Source organism: Dioscorea cayenensis, chromosome 5, assembly GCF_009730915.1.
Source record: "Dioscorea cayenensis subsp. rotundata cultivar TDr96_F1 chromosome 5, TDr96_F1_v2_PseudoChromosome.rev07_lg8_w22 25.fasta, whole genome shotgun sequence".
Classification (NCBI taxonomy): domain Eukaryota; kingdom Viridiplantae; phylum Streptophyta; class Magnoliopsida; order Dioscoreales; family Dioscoreaceae; genus Dioscorea; species Dioscorea cayenensis.
This window is the reverse complement of record NC_052475.1, coordinates 12,847,443-12,855,209: the sequence shown is the minus strand read 5'-3', so window position 1 is coordinate 12,855,209 and position 7,767 is coordinate 12,847,443.

The following is a 7,767-nucleotide window of genomic DNA, read 5'->3' as shown; positions in this document are numbered from 1 at the left end:
TTTAGGAATCGGTTGCACTCCTAGGTATCCCTAGAAGTTTATTACAGTCATATGTGGTGTGAGGTGTTGAGATTGAGCGATTTCTCCACTGGGACCTCGTAGGGGACTAGTATAATGGCCTGGAGGCAGGGACCGATTGTTCTTGGATTACCTCGGCTCATCTAACTCAGTTTTAAAACATTTAGTAAGTCTTGCACTTCATATCTAGATCCTAAGGGGAGCATTGCTCGGGTACCTCATCTTTATTGAATGAGATCTCCCTTGTTTTCTACTTTCCCTTTACTTGCTTGCGATATTATTATTCTTGCAATTAAGTTTAGTTCATCAAAATCTTAATACCCACTTGATAATTAAGAAGTGGTTACTACTAATACTACCATTCCCTGTGAATTCGACTGCCCATCTCACGGGTATTTTATTACTTTGACACCCGTGCACTTGTGGTACACACATGCAAATCGGTTGTGTCAAGCATCGAGGGAGTCTTCGGCAACCTAGCTTCGAAGAGGGATCCTTCAAGATGTTAAGCTACCCATCAAGGCCATCATCACGAATTCAAGGTGGTTTTATTCCATAGTTTCCATTGCTTTTCATTGCATTATTCTTTGGTTTATAATTTGCCCCATGGAGGGCTAAACCCTAGTAGGTATTTGGGCATGTAAACCCTAGGATTATATCTTTGTATTGATTTACTTTATGTTTTCTATTAAATCTGAGTTTAATTGAGTTTCAATCTTGTTTTCTCATTGCCTACATGTCGTATTAATCCTTGTGATTAATTTGTATTGCATGAATTGTTGCCTTGGTTAGAGAGAGGTCTCTATTAGGATTAGAACTCCAAGATTGAAGAGGGTTGAGAGGGTAAGTCATGAGATAGTGGATACCCTCCTATGAGTGATTCCTATCTAAGTAATCTCTAGACTATTTGCAACCATATTTGGTGTGAGGCATGGGATTGAGAGATTTCTCCACCGGGACCTAGTAGTGGGTTAGGGATCTTTCATCTAGAAGTAGGGATAGATCTACTTTTAGAAATCAGTTACACTCATAGGTATCCCTAGAGTTTATTGCTGCCATATGTGGTGTGAGGTCTTGAGATTGAGTAATTTCTCCACTGAAACCTCTGAGGGGACTAGTATCAGTGGCTTGGAGGCAGGGACCGATTGTTTTTGGACTACCTCAACTCACTTAACTCGGTTTAGAGACATTTAGTAGATCTTGCGCTTCATGTTAGATCTTAGGGGAGCATTGCCCGAGTACCTCATCTTTATTGATTGAGACTTCCCTTATTTTACTTTCCCTTTTCTTGCTTGCGATATTCATGTTTTTGTGATTGAGTTCATTTCATCACAATCTTGATTCCGACTAGATAACTGAGAAATGGTTAGTACAAATACTTCCATTCCCTATAGATTTGATTACTCAACTCACCGGGTCTTTTATTACTTAGACACCCGTGCACTTTCATTTTTTCTTATTTATTTGTTCCTTGGAAATGTATGAGCGTTCCCCTTTCATGAGGAACTAACTTATTTCTGTTTTGGACATAATGAACTCTAGGGTTGCTTGTTTGTATTTTGGATAATCATCTTTGTTGATGTATTATTGGATGTTCTATTTCTTTTATGGAATCTTGTAGCTGTGGTTCAAGCTTTGTGTTCATTGATGTGTTGGATTGCATGAGAACTCTTTAGTTCAATTTCTTGGTTGTACTTGGTTGTGTGACCATTGCCCTTGTACTAGACCCACTTAGCTTGAAAGGGATTCATATATGAATATGCCTAACCATCCGGTATTTCGTACCCCTCCAAACATTAGGATTGACCCTAGTTTGAGTATCAACCCTAATTATAGATTTACCTAAGCATAATGCAATCATAGGAGGATTTGGGCGGAAGCAATTACAACCCAATACTTGTATGGGATTAGGGATTAATCTTCGTGACCATCAGGGATGACCTAATTTAGGAGTCTTTTTACCCAAACTACCATCTCAATATTTCATTCTAAATTCAGGACCTAATGGCAACCCTAGGGTGATTCACTATCCAAATCACCCCTTCTTGTGTTTTTTTCTCCCTTGAATGCTAATTATGTGTAGCAATAGTCCATATCTCTTTCAAGTTAGTTCTTTCTATTTTTGTAATTATTGTTTATCATTCAAAGTGTTAGGCTAGAGAATAGATGAAAGGGAAGTAATAGTATCTCCTTGGGCCCATGGATACGACCCCTGTGTCACACACAGGGTATAATTAAAGAACTATGGGGCTGCTGAGCAACAAGCTGACTTTCTCGCTAAGCCCCTACATATTCAACAAGACATCAATCTGAGAAATCTAATGGGTGTATGCAATTTTCAGTCTAAGGGAGGATATGTTGGTGTATTGACTGAAGATGAGTTGCTATATTGACTGAAGTATTAATTGAAGACCACCAAAGACCTGCTACTACATTAACCGAAGAAAAGAAGTTAACTCCTTGCTGATGTGAAGCTAAGCTTTGGAAGTATCAGATGTTGTACCCTGCCATATTTAACCCCAGTATTTTTAGACATTCTTGTATAATTTGGAGTTAGGAGGTTAATTTGGCCTTTTGCCTTGTCCTTTCTTTTGGCCATACCTCCAACCATGCCTTGTCTTTCATTCTCTTTTTGTTTTTCTCTTGGAGAAGAAGTAGGCCATGGATGATGTTCCTCCACTTGATAGATTGAAGCTCCATCTTTCCTTCCTCCTTCTCTCTTGAAGCTAGCAAGGTAAACACCCCATTCCTTCTTGTTTTCTCCTTGTTTTTTTTATCCTTGCTAGGTGAACCTAGTTCTTGTGGTGAATGAGCATGTTTAAGCTTTGATTTTTACACTATCTTCTTCTTATTTTGTAGAAGGTTATTGGAGTATGATTCCCTTATTTGTTTTCCAAAAATTGTTGGAATCTTGAGTGAACCTTATGCTTGTAATTTTGGGGTTACTGTAGCACCAGTGAGTTCTCTTTGTTTTCTTGGTTTCTTTGGCTTAAAGGGAAGCTTAAACCTTTAGAACTTTTTTAGTAACCCGAGGAGTTAGTTAAGCAAACCCTAGAGTCGATTAGGGTTGTTTGGTAGAGAAACCAAATGGTTAATTGTGTGCCTTTTGTACTAATTCTTGTTGGTGTTTTGTTATGGTTTGGCTAGGAGGTGAAGCTTTGGCTTGAGGTAAAGATCTATCCGAGAATTAGTGTTCAAGAAAGTAAAATTGTCAAATTAGTAAGTGGGACTATTAAGCATAATCCTATTAGAAGAATGCCGATATTTATTTATGTATTTATACTATGTTGCTTTAGTAAGGTTTTGTTGGTTATTATATTTAAATCGAGATGTTTATTGCCTTAAAATGAGTTTATTGCTTGATACTTCATTTATGAAAAATTTTGTGTTCAAAGGAAAAGATTTCCGAGCTAATATTTAATTTGTATATTATGAGTTGATTCATGTTAAAATCTTTGGAGATGCTTACATGTTCATCATTTTCTTGTGGAAATAGCTGTGTTTCTTGAATATTGAGTATTATGCTGGCTATTGTACAATGTGTGGAGTTGTGCTTCTTATTTAGATTATATGGTGGTATCCTATTAAAGTAGGCAATCTCCATGGCCAGTCTATTGAGGTGACATGGTAGACCAGCTTATCATGGTAGAGCCAGAGGCACCACACAGTAAACTAATGGGTCAATGTTAAGGGCATGAGTACCTTGATAGCTCTGGACCTAGCCACGACCATGGTGAATGTTTAGAGAGTTTTCTACACCACTGCTTACTAGGTATCTGATGAGAGTTGGGTATTGTATTAAGTTGATGTTTTCATGCAACTGAATTTGAGATTTATCCTGTTGTGTTTCTTTTGCAGTGTCATCTTGAATTTGTTGTGAAGGGCCAAAGCCCAACTGTCGCTCTTAGGAGGACAGTCTCCCATATATTGGATTTGGAACGAGTATTGTGTTTATTTATTTTCAAACTCATTTTATTTAATTTGTTATACTTATATTTGGAACTATTTTGATTTGTATGTTTTATGGTGAAAGATTTGTTTAATATTTGGTATTTTACTCAATTTGATGTTGTAAAACCCTAGTTGAGGTAAAAAGCCTTCTTGACTCTATCTTCTTGTTTTATTGTGTTAAAGATTATTATATGCAATTATATTCCAAATTAATTATGTATTAGTAAAGTATTGTTTTGGAGATTTATGTTAATTATTTTGGTATATTTTGGTAGAGTTGTGCTAACCTCATCTCACTATATAAATGTGGTTGCTTACCCCTCTTTCTTCTTCCTAGGCTGTTGTAGGTAGTAAGTGTGGATGTGTGGTAATGTACTAAGGATTTGTTACCTTCCTACCTTCTGTGTTTCTCTTTCTATTCATGTATGTTATCTTGGTCATGAAAATGTTATTGAGTCTTGGATCCACTAGTTTGTTGAAGAACCTGTTGCATGGTTTTGTATTTAAATAACTCTTAAACTTTTTGAGTGTGTGCATTTGCTACTGTCACTATTAGTTCCTTAAGTGTTTGTGCATCTCTCTATTTTCCATACTGATGAGTGCATTTTATATACCCCATTGTCGGTTTTACTTGTCCTTTTAGCATGTTTTTATTATAAACTAATGCTATGTAAGGTTTGTTTGCTAATTGTTGCAGATAATTAGGTTTTGGACCAAAAGAAACAAATGGAGATAAATTCTGATGCAAAACAGCGTTGGAATGCAATTTTCAGTACAAGCATAGTCTGAAGCACACCCGTGCTTGGAAGCACGGTCATAAGCACGGACGTACTAAGCCCCATGCATTTACTAGAATTTGCACAAGACTTAGAAACATGGTTTCGCCTCTCCTAGCACTAATGTGCTGAGGGAGCACGATCGGTAAGCACCAGTGTGTTACGCCCATGCGTTTTGATTGAAAATCTCCTGGAAATATAAGCATGGTCACAGTGTTCCTTGCACCATTGTGCTCAACAAGCATAGGCAGAAAGCACAGGCATGCTTATGCCCGTGCATTTTACTATTATCGTGCCGAAAATCACTTCACAACATCTGAAGCCAAGCACAGTCATCAGCACGGCAGTGGTTGTATTGGGAAAAGGGTATTTATACCCTAAAGCTAGATTTCAAGGGGATCTTCTTCTCTCTTTCTGGAGGCACGGGGTTAGGGTAGCTGTCAACATTATTCACAGCTAGATTCAGAATGGAGATAAGTGTGGGATAAGAGGATTACTGGCTATGATCTTTGTCAATCCTTCTCTGACACGATTGTGAGCAAGAAGGGAGTCCAATGGATAATATTTATTTCTCTTATTGCTTTTCTATGACTGATTATAGAACCATGAGGGGCTAACCGTCTCTCAGTGTCCCGGATTATGAACCTTGACATTATGATGTATTTACTTGTGTTATTTGATTATTAATTTTCCTTGTAAACTCCCTTTTGTTTATTTGGATTATCTTCTTGTGTTGATTGCCATTTATGTTTGTATGTTGCAAAACTCGATGTAGGAATTACCATTATCTGCTGGAGCATTGATGTGGTGTGCATGTCCCCAGTAGTTGCAATTGTAGTCAAGAGTGCATGTTAACCCTAGATTAATTTCTTATTGTCTAGAGGATAAGGTTTATTCGTCTAGCTAGGGCACACATTAGGGAAGGGTTGAGTCTGCTCCGAGCCTTGCGTAAGGACGTACTCTATCAAACCATCTGTAGGTGATCACCACAGTCCAAGGAGATGTCCATGTAATCAATAGCATAGTTAATACATCTGTTAAGAGGATTAGTCCGGGACACTATCTCTCCCATTGCCATCTTTACAACCCAAAACAATGTCTCTTTTCCTTTATTCTTTTCTTCTTCTTTAGTAGTTTTCGATTAGTGCAATCCAATCTTTTGAATGGGCTAGATATTAGGAAATAAATGAGTATTGAGAGCTTTTACCGGTCCCTGTGGATTTTGACTACCCGATCCCATTGGGTACACTTTACTACTTGTACGACCCATGCACTTGTAGTTACGCAAGGGCCGTATCAGGTACTCATTGTCATTGTTGTTGTTGTTGTTGTTGTTGTTACTTCCTCTGTGTGTCATTGTGATATTGTTGAATTCCAGGTTCGTTGAGCAGCCTTGTTGTGTCTCGAAGGTTAAGAGGTGGGGTGTCCCTCCTCAGGATTATCGAGGTGGTTGTCACAACCCGTGGACCCGTGGGTCGAGGTGTGACATCAAAAGAGTATCACACTATATCCACACTACTGTGATACATTGACAACATGCTTTAATGTATGGCAGCTCATGTCATGTTAAGATTAGTGCTCGTACAGTAATGGAGAATTGTATTGGAGTATGATGATGAGTTTCTTTTTGAATTTAAGTTCCTTTATTAGCTTTTCTTTGATTATATATTTATGCATTTATATTTTCAGTAAAGTAGTGAAGTGAATTTGATAGTATTTAGAGCATTCATTTGTGTTTTGAGAACTTGCACTCATATATTCACTTCCTCAAATCCTCTTCTATTCTTTAATAGTTTGAACAATATATAGAGGCTTTATAGGTGAGTAAATTGATGAATATATAATTTTCATATATTTCATATCAATTTGTAGACTCAATTGGCATGTATTAGAACCATAATGTGAAATTTGATAATAAATATTGTGTATTTTGTATTAACGGGCTTAGGGGAGTGCTTAAAGACGAGGTAGAGCCAAGAAAAAGCATTTTTCAGAACTAAAATGATGCAGTTGGAGCTCTCTCGGCAACTTTAGAATAAGGACAAGGTAGATTGGGTAGCTTATAGGCAGCTTACGATCGTTCTTACAGCCATAAGTCTAGATCAAAAGACTTTGTGGGCATGCTTATGCTTGTAAGGGGGATTCAAATCCAATTTAGAGGACCTTACAGGCAAGGCTTACGCCCATAAAGATGCAAGTAAGGACCATCTAAAGGAGCTTACGACCGCAACAGACACCCGTAAGGGCACTCGTAAGAAGCATAACAATGAAGTTTATGGTTCAGCGCTTACGGTTGTAAGCTGGGCCGTAACAAAATTAGAAGGCCTTACGGACGGGCTTATGACCTTAAGCGTTCCCGTAAGGCTCGCGACAATCTTTTCTAACTCCCTTATGGCCTAGTGCTTGTGGTTGTCAGGTCTTAAGAATTTATAGGGTATTCTCTATTCTATCTTTCTAATTTTTTTGGGAAAACAATTGGAGGAGAGGTGGAGAAGAATAGGGCCTAATCGCCATCACGCTAAGGGTGATTTGGAGAGGGATTTTGTCATGCACCGACCCACAGGATGTGACAACCGCCACGACAATCCCGAGGAGGACACCACGCCTCTCAACCCTCGAGATGCTGCAAGGCTGACCAACGCACCTAGAATTCAATAGTATCTATCATAGATATAGAGTGGAGAAACACAATGATACATAGCTAAAGTAACAACAACAACAACAACAACAACAACAACAACAACAACAACAACAACAACAACAACAACAACAACAACAACAACAACAACAACAACAACAAGACAAAGAATATCTGAAAAATATAGAGGTTCACAAATGCACAGGAAACAACACTAACATCGAGTGAAATGCTTTGATACACAAGAGTTATAGTTTCTTAGGTACAAAACCATGCAATAGGGTTCTCTACAGGCTAGTGGATCCAAGACTCATCAACATTTTCATCACAAAAATAACATACATGAACTAAAATGGAAAACAGAAGATAGAACAGTAGTAAATG